The sequence below is a fragment of the Acinonyx jubatus genome, chromosome B4 (genome assembly GCF_027475565.1).
Source record: "Acinonyx jubatus isolate Ajub_Pintada_27869175 chromosome B4, VMU_Ajub_asm_v1.0, whole genome shotgun sequence".
Lineage (NCBI taxonomy): Eukaryota > Metazoa > Chordata > Mammalia > Carnivora > Felidae > Acinonyx > Acinonyx jubatus.
Window position 1 is genome coordinate 73792151 of NC_069387.1, and position 19986 is coordinate 73812136.

Consider the following 19986-nt stretch of genomic DNA (forward strand, 5'->3'; position numbering starts at 1 on the left):
AGCCCTTATCACCCCAAGAAACAATGATCTAACAACCATCTATGGATGAAAATACCTTTATGAAAGATCTGGAATCCAGGTGAGACATTATAGCACCCTAGTGGAATACAGAAATGAGAAACACATTTGAACATAGTAAAGCACAAAAAAAGATATCCTTGACCCACAAGTTCTCCCATGGGGAAAAGAGACAGCAAGCATACCATGGATGCCAGCCCCAGATTTACCTGCCACATACCCCAGCACTACCTGCCTGCCTGTGAACTCCAGCACAAAGCACAAGGCCAGCCCACATACCCCATCAGCCAGCCTGCTCATGGTCCCCACCAACCAGCCTACCAAGAATCTCTGGCCTGGCTGATGGTGAAGGACTTTCCTTGCTGAAGAAGTTTCCTGTTGAAGAAATATCTGCACTCCAATATTCATTGTCACATTATTCACAGTAGCAAGACATGGTGGCAACCTAGGAGTCCATTGACAGATTAATGGATTAAAAAATGTCATATATATATATGCAATAGAATATTACTCAGCCCTAAGAAAAAGAGGAAATTTGCAAAACATTTGCAAAAACATGGATGAATTTAGTGGACTATATGCTAAGTGAAATAATCCAGACACAGAAGGAAAAATACTACATGATAACACTTATATGAGGAACCTAAAATGGTCAAACTCATAAAAGCAGAGACCAGAAAATGGCTGCCAGAAGTTGGGAGGAGGAGAAAACAGGGAGGTATTAGTTAATGGATTAGGGTAGTTAATGGATTAGGATTAGTTAATGGATTAAAGGGTACAAAATCAGTTACACAAAATGAATAAGTCCTAGAGATCTACCATATTTCATGGTGACTATAGTTAGTAATTCTGTATTGTATCCTTAAAAGTGACTAAGAGGGGCGCCTGGGTGGCTCAGTCGGTTAAGCGTCTGACTTCGGCTCAGGTCATGATCTCACAGTTTGTGAGTTCGAGCCCCATGTCACGCTCTGTGCTGACAGCTCAGGGCCTGGAGCCTGCTTCAGATTCTGTGTCTCTGTCTCTCTCTCTCAAAAATAAATAAACACTAAAAAAAAAATTTTAAAAAAAAGTGACTAAGAGGGTAGATCTTACATGTTCTTATCACACACAAAAAGTCACAATAATACATAAAGAGGGTGGGAGGAAACTTTTGAAGGTGACGGACATGTTTATGTCATAGATTGTCATGGTGGTCTCACAGATGTATACTTATCTCCAAACTCATCACATTTGTCAATGTCATCTCAATAAGGTACTTTAAAATTTATATTAAAGCATTTTTATTGTGGCTGATTTCCTGAAACATCACCATTATTGATTTATTTCTTAAATCTCTATTTCAAAATTTAAAGTAAACAGCTCTGGGAATATAATATAATAGGTTTGTTTCTAGATATTAACACCATTATGTGGAAGAAATTAGTTGGCTTTTGCCCAAAGTAAAAGTTCCCTGAGAAATGTTAATTTCAGAATCAGACGAAGGCTACCAAGCATAATAAATAGCCCATAAGAGTTACTCAGAACGTGATAGTGAAAAATATGAATGAATGACTGAATGAGAGACTACTTTTTAAAGACAAGCCCATCTGTGTGATGAAGACACACGCTTCAAAATGGTATTTGTTGTAGTCCCATGATTTTTAAGGTCACTTGGCATTAGGGGAAAACACAAAATTGGAGGTGCCAAAGATAACCATCGCCTATTTTCTTCATGTGTTCTGGTTTGCTTTATGTCCCATTCCTTGACCGATTAGATACTTCATATGCTCTGGGGTGGGTTAAGGGAGATCTTTGGTTTGGTTTGGTTTGGTTTCACAAAGATTTACTAAACAAACATGGAAATCAATAGTATTATTACATAAATTAGACTGCAGTATAATTTCCCGAGGATTTATATACAAATCACAATGATTCCTATTATGCAATCAATTGTCAAGATTTTGAACAGTACTTTTCCACATGAGTGGCTCACATGAGTGAGGACTAGCTATATACATTGCATAGTAACTAAGATCCCATTATGGAATTTCCAGTTCCAGCTTCCCAGGAAAAGCACCAAATGACAAAGCTTACTACCTCACATCTGTGGTACCCTATAGCAGTCACATTTGCCCTACAAGCATGAACAAGATGATAAGGCTGCCCATAAGGGCAGCACAAAAAGAATGATGGTGAAATACCATCTTGGAAGACAAGGAAGCACTACCTACATTTCAAAAGGCTTCAATCCCATCTGTCAAAACACAAACTCAATTATTAGATATTTATTGAATTATTGTTAATCATCACAGGCCTGTCAATGGGACTGTGATTATGTAAGAGAATATCTTTATTTGTGGAAGATGAATGCTTAAGTACTCATGAGTGAGGTGTTACAATGTCATATTACTTTCAAGTGATTCAGCAGATCAAATTACATAGAGAGACAGATGATAGATAAATGTAACTTAATAAAGTATACGTAGCAAAATGCTAACAATTTATGGATCTAGGTAAAAGTTATACTATCATATTACTTTCAACTTTCCAGTGTGTTTATTATTTTTAAAAATCTTTTAAAAATTTCTTAGTATTTATTTATTTTTGAGAGAGAGAGAGAGAGAGAGAGAGAGAGACAGAGCCTGAGCCAGGGAAGGGCAAAGAGAGAGGGAGACACAGAATCTGAAGCAGGATCCAGGCTGAGCTGTCAGCACAGAACCTGACATGGGGCTCAAACTCACAAACCGCGAGATTCCATGACCTGAGCTGAAGTGGGATGTTTAACTGACTGGGCTACCCAGGTGCCCCAGTGTAATTTTTTTTTTAAGTTTATTTATTTACTTTTGAGAGAAAGAGCAAGTATGAATCAGGGAGGGGCAGAGAGAGAGAATCCCAAGCAAGCTCCATGCCACCAGCATGGAGCCTGTTGTGGGGCTTGAACTCACAAACCGTGAGATCATGACCTGAGCAGAAGTCAAATGCTTAATCTACTGAGCCACCCAGGCACCCTTGTTTATAACTTTTTTTAATGAAAAATGTTCTTAAAATTTTTGAATTAAAAAACCCACAAATTTAATGACTAAATTTTACTTAGACATTTCCACTGTGGAAAATCAAATTAAAGCTAAATGATATACCTTAAAATACAAAAATGTACAGAATACAGTTACAGTGTATTTTCCTTAGTTACAAGACCATGTGTTTGCAATATAAATCTGATAATAAAATGTTATTCTTGGTTACAACACACTCTCTCGATACCCACCAAACACATTCCAAAAAAATTATGTATTCAAATACATAATTAAGACAAGCCTTTGTGTGCTTTTCCTTTTGTTACATGAAAGTTGTGAATTCTCACCTCTGTGAGAAACAAAACAATATATATATAGAATTTGACCAACATATGGAAAATATATACTAGGTAAAGTGACCAAAATAGGAAAGCAACTGAGGAGAGGCATCTGGATGGTTCAGTCCGTTAAGCATCTGACTCTTGATTTCAGCTCAGGTCATGATCTCATGGTTTGTGAGTTTAAGCCCCAGTCGGGCTCTGCGCTGACAGTGCAGAGCCTGCGTGGGATTCTCTATCTCTCCCTCTCTCTCTGCCCCTCCCTCACACTCTCTCTCTCTCAAAATAAATAAATAAACTTAAAAAAAAAAAAAGGAAAGAAAGAAAAGCAACTGAGGAATCGTACTTCAAATCCCTATCATTGAAACAATAGAGAATCTAGCATTCTGTTAATGCAATGCAAAATCAGCTGCTTGGGGAAGAAATCCAACCAGTTATTTGCCCTGCACATGTCAACCAAGTAGCTGGACCAATTGTTTTAATGTTCAGGTGTAATAAGTACCCAACCTGTGGTGCTCGCTCTGTCAGCCCTCACTGCCAACATAGTTGTACCTTGAGATCTTTAGTTAACAGCATTAAAGCCGTATTTTCAACAGAATGGTCCAAAAGAAGCAACTAAGTCAAACACAGAAATGAAAAACACACCTTGAATTATTGAACTGTTTGGCTGCCTTGATGACTTTTAAATGATTTAAGTAATTTAATTTTCAGATATAGATTTGAAAATGTTGAACTGGAAACTTATAAACAAATGATTGTGTAGTTGCTTCACAAATAGAGATCAGAATGAGTTTTACAATGTTGTGATTTTTTCTTTGCAAGTATCCTATTGATTGAGTTTCTTTTGTTTATTGTTTTATGTTGACATACGAAATCATGCACATTGCCAGCAATGGGTAAGTTTATGCTGACAATAATTCCAACTTCTGTTGTGAAGGAATTAGAAGTCTACTGATGCAAATGTACTATATACTACACAGTCAGTTTTGACTTTATTTACTTCTTAGTTTTACACACATATATGAAGACAAAATGGCAAGACTTCCACTTAAGAAAGCAAGACCCACCAAATATACTTGTTGCAATGTGTGCATTTCTTTTTCTTATATTTATTTATTTATTTAAAAAAAATGTTTAATGTTTATTTATTTTTGAGAGAGAGAGAGAGAGAGAGAGAGAGAGAGAGACAGAATACTGGTGGGGGAGGGGCAGAAAGAGAGGGAGACACAGAATCCAAAACAGACTCCAGGCTCTGAGTTTCAGTACAGTAGGGCTCAAACTCAGGAATGGTGAGATCATGACCTGAGCCAAAGTCGAACACCCAACCTACTGAGGCACCCAGGCACCCCTTTTTACTTATTTATTTATTTATTTATTTAGAGCAAATGCACACGAGTGGGGGACGGGCAGAGGGGGAGAAAGAGAGAATACCAAGCAGGCTCTACCTCAGCATAGAGCCCAACTATGGGCTCTATCTGACAACTGGTGAGATCATGACCTGAGCTGAAATCAAGAGTTGGTCTCTCAACCAACTGAGCCACCCAGGCGCTACACAATGTATGCATTTCTTAAAGATATTATTTTATAGTATTGATATTTAAGAAAATGCTGACAACTCCTAAAATTACATAAAACAAATCTATAACTTACTTGATACAAACTCTGTGATTTATTTCTTTAACTGCCAAAAAGTGCAACTCTCTGGAGTTCAGGATTGAAAGATTTTAATCTATAAAAATTAGAAATATGTGTGGTGTTCTTACCTGTTTGGGTGGTAATCTCAGTGACCCAACCTTTCAAGACCCTGATAAAATTCAAACTCTATGCTAAAAGGCAAAGAGAAGCAGCAGAGGCATGGAGATCTCATTGGAGGCAGACATATGTGGGGCCCTATCCCAGATCTGCTACTGTCTAGATACACGAGCTTAAAAAGAAGTTTCATCTTTTTAATTTCAAGTTTCCCATCTACACAGTGGGGATAACAATACCCACTTTGCAGCATCATAATAATTTAATTGGGTAATTTATATAAAATAAAAGCTTTAACAAACTCAGTTTTAAATTTATCTTAAATGCTTAACATTCCAAAGGATGAGGAAAAGCAGCACATCTGAGAAGCTGACAAAGACATCTTAGGGAACTAGTCCTAAAAACTAGTCATCCTGGAGCAAACACCATTGCAGGAGAGCTCTGGGACAGTGAAAAAAGAGTTTAGATGAGAGGAATCAGAAGAAGTATCTTAGCCATGAAGAGAGGGAAGGCAGAAGAGAAGGGAGAATAAAGTAGTTCAAGTAGCTTCAGAAGGAACAAAACCATCAGAGAATTTAGGAAGGACATTATTATGCCCTTGGCTTGTATTCTGGAGCTCAGCATTAATAAGTGAAGCCATCCTTGTTTAGTTGATTTCCATAAAGAGAGGATTACCGCAACTACTCAACTCTGTGAATAGGTATAATTTACAGTCTAAAAAGATGGACGAGTAAAAAGAAGTATGTTTACCCAGGCTCCAAAAGACCCTGTAGATAAATCTTCAGAAACTTTTTCTAATTTCTGCTTGAGGATCATCTCACTTGAGCAATTTCTTTCATCTTTCCTAATCCTGATTAATGATTTGTCCACTTCCTCTATGATGAATACCTTGCTGTTTGCACTGTCCAAATAATGAATCCTCTTATGTAACCAATCAGAGACAGGCAGCTGGATTTTGTCAGTTGATGGGTTGAAGGACTGAATGAGGAGCCTAAGAGACAGCTGGCTAATGTTAGGCATTCCCTGGAGTCACACTAGAAGTTTGACTTTGGACTCATTAACTAAAAAGAAGAACTTTTGGGAGGGCAACAGGGGACATTATTATGCAACATCTTTGAAAATTCTGGGTTTGAAGCAATTACTTTGAACTACTGAATGACAAATTCTCTTATTCTGATGAGAGCTCCACAGGAACAAGGAGGGAGAAGAAAATTTGGTCCCCGTGTAGGAAGCCAGGATTTTCCCTCAGGCCAAATACAGAGTGGATGACCCCTCTTGGGATTTTCCATGGAAGCTGAGGAGTGCTGAGTTTATCTCCTGATCATCTTCCCATGTGTATATGAAATAGGTTTGTAAATACAAGTAAGCTGAATATCAGGAGAGTCAAATGAGTAAAAACACGACAAACTTGCTTTTCATTAGTCTTTCATTACGTAAGAAATTATGAAACCATTTTCTGCCATATCAATAGACACTACACCACCTTACCTAGATATAATGGCTTAGCAGATATGCTCAGAGGCATTTTCTGTACATATATGAGATCCATATGTATGTTCCAGCTTGTTTTCATCACTTAATTACACACCTTGGAGGTCTTTTCATGCCTACATGCAATACCCAGCTTTTTCCTCTTTATGCCTATGTGATATTCATAATACAGATCTGCCATAATTTATTTAATCATTCTTCCATTGATAATTATTCAAGCTGATTCCAAGCTTCAATAGATTCAAATCTATTATAATTAGTGTTATACTGAGCAAAAAAATGTTTGTACCTATGGGTATGTATGCTAGTTATTTTGGAGTCTAGAACACCATATTGCAATTTCTGCATCAATATCAGAGATATAAATTTGAAATTAGATTTGATAGTTTACATATTCCACCTCTCAGTTATATCAACTTGCTGTTGTGTATTTGACTGTGTGAGGTATCTATTTGACTATGTGGACTCAACAATGTTAATTTCATGCTGCATAACATATAAAGGGGAATGTGAGAACAAATAAAATCAGAGTCATGCATGTAAGTTATTCGGCCTCTGAAAGGAGACTTCCTCATCTTTGAGGGAGAACAGGAAAACTGCATGTGTCTACCGTTGCAGCACAAAATCTCTTTGAGAAGACATGGAACCTAAAGTCAATATATTTAAACTAGTGCAGTGACAGGAAAAGTAAGTCAGAATAATTTCTGTATTCTTGTACAAATAGTGCTGGCACAGGTCAACACCAATCGCAATGAAGATTTCCAATGAAAACCAAGCAAGCATTTATTATTGGACATATACTTCTACTACACACACACAGCAATGACAGATAAAGTACAAAAAGAATTTACCACTTATTTGAAATTTAATCTTATGATATTCCATTTTTTGAACATTTCATAATTTATCCATTGTTCTGCTGATTGGTATTTGAATTGTTTCCACTTTTTAGCAAGTATTCATAACTCTGCTATGAACATTCGTATAAAAATCTTTTATGTAGATGTACACACTAATTTTCCTTGTATATTACTTGAAGAGGAATTGCTGGGACATAGCATAACTATATGGTTGGTCTTAGTAGAAACTAGCAAACTATTCTCCGAAGTGTTTGTAACACTGCATGCTCAGCACCAACATATGAGGGTTTCAGTTGTTTCACATTCTTATCAATATTTTGTATTGTTAGTCTTTTTTTTAAGTTTAGCAAATCAGATGCATGTGAAGTAGAAATTCATTGTGGTTTAACTGCATTGTATCAATCATGTTGAGGAAATTTCCATGTTTACTGGCCACTGTATATCCTGTTTGGTGAAAAATATAAATTTTTCCATTTGTATTGAGACTATATATTCCAAAGTCTGTGAATTCTTTTACCTTTCTTAAATGTGTCTTTCAATGAACAGAAATTTTTAATTTAATGCAGTACAATTAGGCACTTTTATCTTTTTATAAGTAGTACTTCTTGTTTCCTCTTCAAAACATCTTTGCCCTTCCCAAGATCATGAATATACTTTCCTAGGCAGTCTTCTAAAAGCTTTATTATTTCACTAGTCACAAATAGGATTACAACACATAAAACTGAATTTCTGTATGGTGTGAAGTAGGCTATACTATATGGGATATTCAAACAATCTAGTACCTTCATTTCCACTTAAATTATATTAGTACATTTGTTGTAAATCAAATGCATATACATATGGGTCAATTCCTGTTCCAATATTCAATTTGTCTATTATTATGCCAATTCCACATTGTCTTAATTACTCTTATTTTACAAGCCTTGAAATCTGACAAAGTACTCTAGAGTTGTTTTTCGAGATTATCTCGTCTATTGTGGAACTTTAAATTTAAAATTGAATTTGAGAACATTTGTCAATTTCCATAAAAGTTTTGCTGCAATTTTGATTAAGATTATATTGAATATACAGTCGCCTGGATGGCTCAGTTGGTTAAGTGCCAAGTCTTGATTTTGGCTCAGGTCATGATCTCATGGTCATGAGATTGAGCCCTGTGTTGGGCTGGGTGTAAAGCCTGCTTAAGATTCTCTCTCTTCTTCTGCCATCTGCCCTTCCCCTGCTCGCCTGTGCTCTCTCTCTCTCCCTTTCAAAAATAAATAAATATGTAAATGATAGCCTTGCTGGATAGAGTATTCTTGGCTGCAGATTTTTCCCATTCAGCACTTGGAATATATCATGCCACTCCCTTCTGGCTTGCCAAGTTTCTGTTGAGAAATCTCCAGCAGCCTTATGGGTCTTCCCATATGGGTACGTTGTGTTTTCATTTTTGTCTCAGAATTTTTATTTCCCTTTAGCATTCTTTTGTAAGGCATGTCTAGTGATGATAAATTCCCTCAGGTTTTTTTTTCTCTATGAAAGTCTTTATCCCTCCTTCATTTATGAAGAACAACATACTTTGCTTGGTAAAGTGGTTTTTGTTGACAATTTTTTTACTTTGAGCATTTTGAATATATCATTCCATTCTCTCCTGGGTGGAAGGTAACTGCTGAGAAATCTGTTGGTCTTATGCGGATTCCCTCATATGTGGTGAATCTTTCCTATTGCTGCCTTTAAAATTCCCTCCTTGTCTTTGATTTTAGAGAACTTGATTATAATCTCAGTCAAGATCTCCTTGGGTTGTATCCTTTTGGAGATCTTTGAGCTTTGGGTACCTGGTTGGCCATATCTGTCCCCAGATTTGGGGAATTTTTGTCCATTATTTCTTCAAGTAAGCCTTTTATCCCTTTTTCTCTTTTCCCTTTTAGAACTTCTATAATGCAAATACTTTTCTTTTTGTTAGTTGCCCATAATTCATACAGGCTTTCTTCACTCTTTTTCATTCTAATTTATTTTTTCTCCTCTGATTGGATAATATCAAGAGTTCTGTCTTCCAGTTTACAGATTCTTTCTTCTGCCTGATTGAGCCTGCTGTTGAAGCTATTACATTTTTCATTTTACTCATTGTATTCTTTAGCTCCAGAATTTCTGTTATGTTCTTTTCTGATTCTAGCTCTTTACTAACTTATCATTTTGTTCATGCCTTGTTTTCCTGAGATCGAGTTGCCTATCTGTATTCTCTTGAATCTCAGTTAATTTCCTTAAAATAACTATTTTTAATTCTTTTTCTGGTAACTCACAGATCTCCATTTTTGGAAGATCAGTTGCTGGAAAACTACTCTGTTCTTTTAGTGGTGTCATCTTTCCTCCTTTTCCATGTTTCTGATGACTCTGCATTGATGTCTACAAATTTGAGGAAGCAGTCAACTCTTCCAGCTTTTTTGGACTGGTTTCAGTGGGGAATATCTTCATCTGAATGTCATTACAATGGCACTCGTTGGGTGGAGTGCAGTGTATTTGCTTCCTGGGAGGGCACAGCAGCATAGTCTCTATGCAGCTCCATCATCTGAAGTCAACATTGGCACAGACTATGGGAGTCTTCTGTGGCCAAGACTGTGGAGTACCTGTGGACGGCAGTGGTGGCTATGGCTATTGGTAGTCTCAAGGAAGAAACCTGCTGGTATCTTCTTGTTGCCCCTTTTTGCCCATGGGAGGAAGTTCTAATCAAAAGGATCCCTCTTTCTGCCTGATCTGGCACACTGGAACTCAAAGTGCTAGCAGAGTTGAGGTCCTATGATCAGGTACATGTAGCACTATCACAGTGCCTGGGTCCTGGGGCACAGATGCACTTGCTGCTGCACTAGTACTGGTGTCTAAGGTGTGAGAATCTGCAAATCTCCCATGGAACCAGGGTCTGGGTCTCTAGACCTTATCCTAGTGTCTCAGGCAGGAAGGAGAAATGCAGTAGTAGCAGCACACTCATAATTGCAAGGCACAGTAGTGGCTTGGGTCAGGGGACAGGGTATAGTAGCAGCACAACCTGTGGATGATGAGTCCAAGTGCCAACTCTGGCCCAGGGAGCAGTTGCAGAAAAAGAGGAGCATGTTTCAAGTGGCAGTCCTTTAAAGCTACGTGTCAGGACCCAGGTGACAGATTGGAGAGCAGCGGTGGCTGGGTCCAAGGAATGGCAGGTCAGAACCACATGTTACCTGAGGGCAGGGCTCAGAGCAGTGACAGCTTGCCCCTAGTAATGGTGGTCAAAGAGTGACTTGAGACCCAAGGGGTAGACTTCAGAGAAGCAGTGGCTGCCCTGGAAATGGTAGGACAAAGCTATGACCTGGGACTAGTGGCAGGATGCAGAGAAGCAGCAGCTCTGGTTCCATATGTGGCAAGGTACTGTGGCATCCTGATCCCAGAAAGTGAGGCACAGCAGTGACTGAGGCCCCTGGGGCAAGTCTCACCACAGCAACATCTCCAACCCCAGGGAGGAGATGCAATGGTGGGGACTCCAGGCACCTCCATCAGATGGGATAAGCAATAGTGAAGACCATGGGAGTTCTTAGTACCAAAGGATGCAGACATCCACAGCAGTGAGGCTTGCTGGGGTTCTCCTGCTCTTCTTTTCCCCATGGGATGAAATTCCTCTGAGAGGATCCTTCCTGGAACTGAGCTGCTCTTGACCAGGGGATAGGGTAACACAGGTAAAATGCTTCTTATGCTTTTCTATGTGGCCATCCTCAATTTTTGACCTCAGCACTTTTTTCTCCTTCTTCCTTGTAGTCCAGAACTTTCTCTGTGCTATTTTAGTTGTTTATTTATTGTTTTGCTGGTTTTGGTGGGGAGAGAGTGTTGGGAACTCCTAGCCCTCCATCTTGCAGATGTCATTTCCCTTGTCTCATATATTTTCAAAGCTTTGTTTTTAGATCCATAAACATTTTGGAAGCTATTCCTTCTGGGGAGATTTTGTTCTTTTATCATTATGTAATATCTCTCTTTGGCCCTGATAATCTTCTTTATTCTAAAGTATACTTTGAAAAATTAGTATAGATAATCCACCCCCCTCTTCATTGTTTTTCTTGGTATATCTTTTATTTTTTAATTTACATCCACGTTAGTTAGCATATAGTGCAATACTGAATTCAGGAGTAGATTCCTTAATGCCCCTTACCCATTTAGCCCATCCCCCTTCCCACAAGCCCTCCAGTAACCGTTTGTTCTCCATATGTTTTGTACCCTCAGTTGCATAGTACCCTCTAGTTGCATCCACACAGATGCAAATGGCAAGATTTCATTCTTTTTGATTGCTGAGTAATACTCCAGTGTGTGTGTGTGTGTGTGTGTGTGTGTGTGTGTGTGTGTGTGTGTATACACATCTTCTTTATCCATTCATCTATCAATGGATATTTGGGCTCTTTCCATACTTTGGCTATTTTTTTTATACTTATTTTTGAGAGAGATAGAGAGACAGAGAGAGACAGAGAGCAAGAGGTGGGGGGACAGAGAGAGTGAGACACAGAATCCAAAGCAGGCTCTAGGCTCTGAGCTGTCAGCCCAGAGCCCAACACAGGGCTTGAACTCATGAACTGGGAGACCACGACCTGAGCCAAAGTTGGACGCTCAACTGACTGAGCCACCCAGGCATCCCCATACTTTGGCTATTGTTGATAGTACTGCTATAAACATTGGGGTGCATGTGCCCCTTCAAAACAACATACCTGTATCCCTTGGATAAATACCTAGTAGTGCAATTGCTGGGTTGTAGGGTAGTTGTTTTTAATTTTTTGAGGAACCTCCATACTGTTTTCCAGAGTGGCTGCACCAACCTGCTTTCCCACCAGCAGTGCAAAAGACATCCTCTTTCTCTGCATCCTCGCCAACATCTATTGCTGCCTGAGTTAATGTTAGCCATTCTGACAGGTGTCAGGTGATATTTCATTGTGGTTTTGATTTGTATTTTCCAGATAATGAGTGGTGTTTCCCGGATGATTTCCCATCTGGTATTTCCTGGATAATCCAGTGGCCATCTGGATGTCTTCTTTGGAGAAGTGTCTATTCATGTATTTTGCCCATTTCTTCACTGGATTGTTTGTTTTTTGGGTGTTGAGTTTGATAAGTTCTTTATAGATTTTGGATACTAACCCTTTATCTGATATGTCGTACAAATATCTTCTCCCATTCCATCGGTTGCCTTTTAGCTTTGCTGTCATGGTATATCTTTCTCATCAGTTTTTGTCTGATGTATTATTGTCTTCTTCTTAAATTTTATTTCTTATAGACAGCATATATTTGTTTTATAGTGCAATATAATATCTTGTGTTTAAACCCATTTGTTTAGCCCACTCACATTTAAAATTATTAATGGTTTCCCTATGCTGTTATCATATACATTTTTAAATAATCTCAGTCTACCTTCAAATAATAGGTATAGCAATTCAAGTGTAGTATAAAGACCTTGTAACAATTTATTCCCAATTATTCCTTTCTCTGTTTTGTGCCATTGTCATGCATTTCACCTGTGAACACACAGTGCACTATTATATGAACACAGAACACACTACTATTTTTGCTTTAAAAATATTTGTTTTTATCTATGGAAAACTTTTAATTTTTTTTCTGATTGGCTTTAATTTTTCAACATTGCTACACTGGATCTTATTTGAGAGTCACTTGTGTCCACTTGTGTCAATGCTTTGAAACTATACATACTACTGCCACATTCTGCCACTCTCTTGTAATTGTCTTGCCATAAAAATAATTTTAGAGCAGTTAAAGTTTTATAAAAAACTGTATTTTCCCTTTATTTGTTCTCTTTTTTTATACTCTCCATTTCTTTTTATAAGTCTAAAGTCTTAGCTTATATAATATTCCATGTACCTGAGAAACCTCATTTAACTTTTTTGTACACTAGGTCTTCAGGAAATACATTCTCTCATGTTTCTTTGCCTAGAAAGTCTTTATTTGTTCTTTAATTTTGGAGGTTATCTTTGCTGGGTACACAGTTCTCAGCTGGCCATTTCTTTTTTGCAGCTCTTTAGAAATTTCACTCCACTGTCTTCTTGCTTGCATGGTTTTAATGGGAATTCTCCTGTAAGAGAGAATTGTTTTATTTTTCCTTTAAAAGGTTTTTAGTATTGAATTTTTGTCTTTTTATTTTTTGACCCCTACCGGTTTCTCCCATTCCCCAACCCCCCACCTCTGGCAACAACCAGAGGCTGCTGTTATTCTTATATTTGTACCTCCCAGGTAATGTATGTTTTTTCTCTGTCTAGCACAAATTCCTGCTCTTTTCCCATGGGTAGTACTCCACTTTTCCCCCTCTTTTATTTTCCCCAAGGTGCAAAGAATTTTACCAGTGCCCTCAACTAAAGGTTTTGATATACTCTGTGCAGATTAAGGTTTTTGTTCCATAAGGGAAATAGAGAAGGGTCTAGGTGGAGTTTCTGCAATGACTGCTATTCCCTTACCCCCACCACAGGGAGGCTTTTTTACAGTACTCTTTTTTCTTTACATTTCTCAGAGGAAAAGCCTGAAAGTGTGAACCTCCAGTGTCTGCCGCCCCCAGAGTCTTCATATTCTCACACTAGCCTACACTCAGTCTTTGGGAATTGATAAAAATTATGTTGTATTTATTCTTCATACCGGTTTAGATGGTTTTCAGTAGTATCTATCCTAGTTAAACCTTTTTACCCTTGCAGGTGTTTGTTTCTCTCTAGATTCCAAATTAGCCATTTGCCCTGCAACCTGCTTAGGGGCTCAAGAAGCACAGGGGCACCTGGATGGCTCAGTGGTTAAGCTTTCAAACTTACATTTCGTGAGATCAAGCCCTGAGTCATGCTCTGCACTGACAGCATGAAGCCTGTTTGGGATTCTCTGTCTTCTCTTTCTCTGACCCTCTCCTGCTCTCTCTCTCTCTCTCTTAAAGTAAATAAATAAACTTAAAAAAAAAAAGAATTGCAGTTGTTAATCTGCAGTGTGTCCAGCTATTTTCTTCTTGCAGTGATAGGAGCAGCATTCTTTCCAGCTCTCCATATCTGGGCTGCAACGGGAAATTCTCTCTTCATCAGTCATTAACCATTTCACTCTATTTAATGTGAATTTTTCTCTTTCCTTGAAGTACTCAAGTTATATCTTTCTTAAATTATGCAAAATTTGTACAATAATTTCATCAGATTTTGCCTCTTCAGATTTTATCATTTCCTTGATTCCCTTAAATCCCTCTACTAGAAGAATTCTGGAGTCTCTCAATAACTCATTTATATCTTTAGTATCCTTGTGTCAGTGTGCTTTATTAGATATGAGTTTCTCAGTATGATTGTCTTGTCTTTGGCAACATTGAGGTGGTCTAATAATAAAATACAATCTAGGGCTTATTTCAAATATTAATATTTTTATTTCAGTGGTCACATTTTTTCATTTCTAAAATACTAGTGAAATATTTTATCTCTTTGATCATGTTTTGTTTCTTCCTGCTTTTCTTAGTAATTATCTATTTGTTGAAAGTGGAAATTATGCTTTTGTTTAACACTTTTGAGTGTCTTAAATATATCTTTTTGAGTGTCTTATATTTTTTCAGAATAGGTTATAATATGAATTTCTTATAGAGTTATTCCTCTTCTGATTATTGATTTTTTTCTCTGTCATTCCTATTATGTTTTGGAATTATGGCTTACAGACTAATTTGAACTTTTTGTTGTTTTCCTATTATTTTTTTAATTAATTCCAGTATAGTTAACATATAGCATTATATTGGTTTAAGGTATACAATACAGTGATTCAAAAATTCTATACATTACTCAGTGCTCATCATGTTAAGTGTACTCTTTAATCCCCATCACCTATTTCCTTTTGCTTGTTTCTTAAATTCCACGTGAATGAAATCATATGGTATTTGTCTTTCTCTGACCAACTTATTTCATGTAGCATTATACTCTCTTACTCCACCCATGTTGTTGCGAATGGCAAGATTTCATTCCTTTTTATGGTTGAATAGTATTCTCTTTTTTTATCTACACCACTTCTTCTTTATTATCACTGATGGACACTTGAGCTGCTTCCACATCTTGGCTACTATAAATAATGTTGCAATAAACATAGAGGTATGTGTATCCCTTTGAATTAGTGTTTTGGTATTTTGGTGGTAAGTACCCAGTAGTGTGATTATTGGATTGTAAGGGAGTTCTACTTTAATTTTTCAGGAACCTAAATACTATTTTCCAGAGTAGTTGTATCAGTTTGCATTCCCAACAGCAGTGCGAGAGTGATCCCCTTTCTCCATATCCTCCCCAAAACTTGTTTCTTGTGTTGTTGATTTTAGCCATTCTGACAGGTGTGAGGTGATATCTCATTATAGTTTTGATTTGTATTTCCCTGATGATAAGTGATGTCAAGAATCTTTTCATGATGTATCTGTTAGCCATCTGGATGTCTTTGTTGGAGAAAGGTCTGTTCATCTCTTCTGCCCATCCCATTTTTAAATTGGATTATTTGCTTTTTGGGTATTGAGTCATATCAGCTCTTTACATATTTCGGATACTAATCCTTTATCAGATATGTCACTTGCAAATATCTTCTCCCATTCGGTAGGTTGTCTTTTAGTTTTGTTGATTGTTTCCTTCACTGTGCAGAAGCATTTTATTTTGATATAGTCTTAATAGTTTATTTTTGCTTTTGTTTGTTTTGCCTTGGTAGACATAGGCCTGTGATCTCTTCAAGGATTTTATGGCTTCAGATATCCATTTAGGTCTTTAATCCATTTTGAGTTTATTTTTGTATATGGCATAAGAAATTGGCCCAGTTTAATTCTTTTGCATATAGCTGTCCAGTTCTCCCAACGCCATTTGTTGAAGAGACTTTTTCCTATTGTATATTATTTCCTCTTTTATGAAAGATTAATTAATCATACAATTGTGGGTTTATGTCTGGGTTTTCTATTCCATCGCATTGATCCGTGTGTCTCTTTTTGTGCCAGTACCATACCGGTTTGATTACTACAGCTTTGTAATATAACTTGAAGTCTGGAATTGTGATACCTCCAGTTTTGTTTTTCTTTTTCAATACTGCTTTGGCTATTCATGGTCTTTTTGTGGTTTTATGCAAAATTTAGGATTGTTTGTTCTAGTTCTGTGATAAATTCTGTTGGTATCTTGATAAAGATTGCTTTAAATCTGTAGATTACGTTGGGTAGCATAAACATTTTAATAATATTCATTCTTCCAACCCATGAGTATGGAATGTGTTTCCATTTCTTTGCGTCATCTTCAATTTCTTTCATCAGTGTCTCATAGTTTCAAAGTACAGGTCTTTCACATCTTTAGTTAAGTTTATTCATAGGTACTTCATTATTTTTGATGCAAGTGTAAATGGGGTGGTTTTCTTAATTCTCTTTCTCCCACTTCATTATAAATGTGTAGACATGGAGATGCCTGCATGGCTCAGTTAAGTGTCCAACTCTTGATTTCAGCTCAAGTCATGATCTTACAGTTCATAGGAACGAGCCCCATGTCAAGCTCTGCACTGACAGAGTAAAGCCTGCTTGGAATCCTCTCTCTCCCTCTTTCTCTCTGTCCCTCCCTAGCTCATGCTCTCTCTCACTCTATGTCTCTCAAAATAAATATTTTAAAGAATGTATAAATGTATAGAAATGCAACATATTTCTGTCACAGACTAATTTGAATTTGAGTTTTGTTTTTTTTGTGTGTGTTGTTTTGTTCCCTCTCTCTACTCCTCCTATTTCTCTACCTGGTAATTGCCTTTACATGGACCTTTGTGACTTCTTCCACAATCAGTTAGACTATTCAGTAGGGTATTGCCTCAATGGCAGAGAAAATTAAACCTTGACTAAACACTACCCTGGTTTTACCTAACAAAGTTTTAAAACAAGACCTGAAAATAACCTAACTGCTCCCAGAATAAAGCTCAATAATACTTTTAGGAATTCAAAAATATCAACCATCTGGCAGGGTAAATTTCATAATACATGGTGTCATAATATCACAATAAAAAGCTCCTAGACATGGCAATCCCTATCAAAATAACACCAGCATTCTTCACAGAGCTAGAAAAAAGAATTCTAAAATTTGTATGGAACCAGAAAAGACCCCGATAGCCAAAGCAATCTTGAAAAAGAAAACCAAAGCTGAAGGCATCACAATCCCAGACTTTAAGCTGTATGACAAAGCTGTAATGATAAAGACAGTATGGTACTGGCACAAAAACAGACACTCAGATCAATGGAACAGAATAGAGAACCCAGAAATGGACCCAAAAATGTATGGCCAACTAATCTTTGACAAAGCAGAAAAGAATATCCAGTAGAATAAAGACAGTCTCTTCAGCAAATAGTGCTGGGAAAACTGGGCAGTGACATGCAGAAAAATGAACTTGGACCACTTTCTTACACCATACACAAAAGTAAACTCAAAATGGATGAAAGACCTAAATGTAAGACAGGAAGCCATCAAAATCCTTGAGGAGAAAGCAGGCAACAACCTCTTTGACCTCACCTGCAGCAACTTCTTACTCAACACATATCCGGAGGCAAGGGAAACCAAAGCAAAAATGAAGTATTGGGACCTCATCAAAATAAAAAGCTTCTGCACAGCAAAGGAAAAAATCAGCAAAACTAAAAGGCAACTGATGGAACAGGAGAAGATATTTGCAAACAACATATCAGATAAGGGTTGGTATACAAAATCTATAAAGAACTTATCAAACTCAACACCCAAAAAACAAATAATCCAGTGAAGAAATGGGCAAAATACATGAGTAGACACTTCTCCAAAGAAGACATCCAGATGGCCAATGGATCATCCGGGAAATACCAGATGGGAAATCATCCGGGAAACACCACTCATCATCTGGGAAATACAAATCAAAACCACAAGGAAATACCACCTAACACCTGTCAGAATGGCTAACATTAACAAATCAGGCAGCAACAGATGTTGGCGAGGATGCAGAGAAAGAGGATGTCTTTTGCATTGCTGGTGGGAATGCAAACTGGTGCAGCCACTCTGGAAAACAGTATAGAGGTTCCTCAAAAAATTAAAAACAGAACTACCCTACAACCCAGCAATTGCACTACTAGGTATTTATCCAAGGGATACAGGTATGTTGTTTTGAAGGGGCACATGCACCCCAATGTTTATAGCAGCACTATCAACAATAGCCAAAGTATAGAAAGAGCCCAAAAGTCCATCAATGGATGAATGGATAAAGAAGATGTGGTGTGTGTGTGTGTATGTGTGTATATATATGTATATGTATATATACACACATACACGCACACACACACACATACATGGTATATGTGTATAATACATACAATGGAGTATTACTCAGAAATCAAAAAGAATGAAATCTTGCCATTTGCAACTACATGGATGGAACTAGAGGGTATTACGCTAAGCAAAATTAGTCAGAGAAAGACAAATATCATATGACTTCACTCATATGAGGACTTTCAGATACAAAACAGATGAACATAAGGGAAGTGAAGCAAAAAGAATATAAAAACAGGGAGGGGGACAAAACTTAAGAGACTCATAAATATAGAGAACAAACAGAGGGTTGCTGGAGGGGTTGTGGGAGGGGGGATGGGCTAAATGGGTAAGGAGCATTAAGGAATCTACCCCTGAAATCACTGTTGCACTATATGCTAACTAGTTTGAATGTAAATTTAAAAAATTAATGTTAAAAAATTATAAATAAACATTAAAAAATAAAATTAAAAAATTAAAATTAAAAAAAACTCCTAGGTATGTGAAGAGTAAGGAAGATACAACCCATAATGAGTAAAAAAAAAAAAATCAGTCACTTGAAGCTGATCCAGAAATAACAGAATTTTTAGATTACTGGAATGTTGGCCAGGGGTGAAAAGGAAGGATCATAAAACAGCATGAGGACACATTTCGGAGTGATGGATATGTTCATTATATTTACTGTGAGGATGGTTATGTGAGATAGATATAGAATAGACATGGATATAGATATCTCATAGCTTATGAAATTATATAGTTATTATATACAAATTATGACTCAATAAAACTGTTAAAATTTAAATTGTGCAAGACTTTGACCTAGAATTTTTACTTCTATAAATCATTCCTGAAGCAATAGCTACCTATATATGAGAGGTGTATGGTCAAAGTACATTAGTAATTTAGTAAGAACAATTAAAAACAACCTAAAAATATGAGTAGATTAGAAATAATAATGGTAAAGAAAGGAATTTGAAGAATCCCCTTTTCTTGCTGTATAGCAGCCTAGATACCCTCCAGTGACTATTGTAACTAGACATAGTACATAAGCATATATACTATGTATAACTATATATATATATGTATATGTATATATATATATATATATATATGTATATGTATATGTATAACATACCATTTTCCATCTGCCTCTTCCCCCCTCCCCAAAATAAAATTTTAATATATTAAAAGGGGTGCTTGGGTGGCTCAGTTGGCTGAGAGTCCAACTCTTGATTTTGGCTCAGGTCATGATCCCAGGGTCATGGGATCGAGCCCTGTGTCAGGCTCCAGGCTAAGTATGGAG

The 19986-nt window shown here is 37.1% G+C and overlaps 1 protein-coding gene across 2 annotated transcripts in view; it reads right to left on the bottom strand.

The window, feature by feature from the left end:
* LOC106969344 (olfactory receptor 8S1-like) overlaps positions 1-19986 on the bottom strand; it is an 82284-nt gene that overhangs the window by 4860 nt on the left and 57438 nt on the right. For both annotated transcript variants that reach the window (XM_053226168.1, XM_053226169.1), the window contains 2 exons: positions 340-463; positions 56-97 (listed from right to left, as the gene is read on the bottom strand). The gene's annotated coding sequence lies outside the window, so the exon portion shown is untranslated. The remainder of the gene's footprint in view (positions 1-55; positions 98-339; positions 464-19986) is intronic.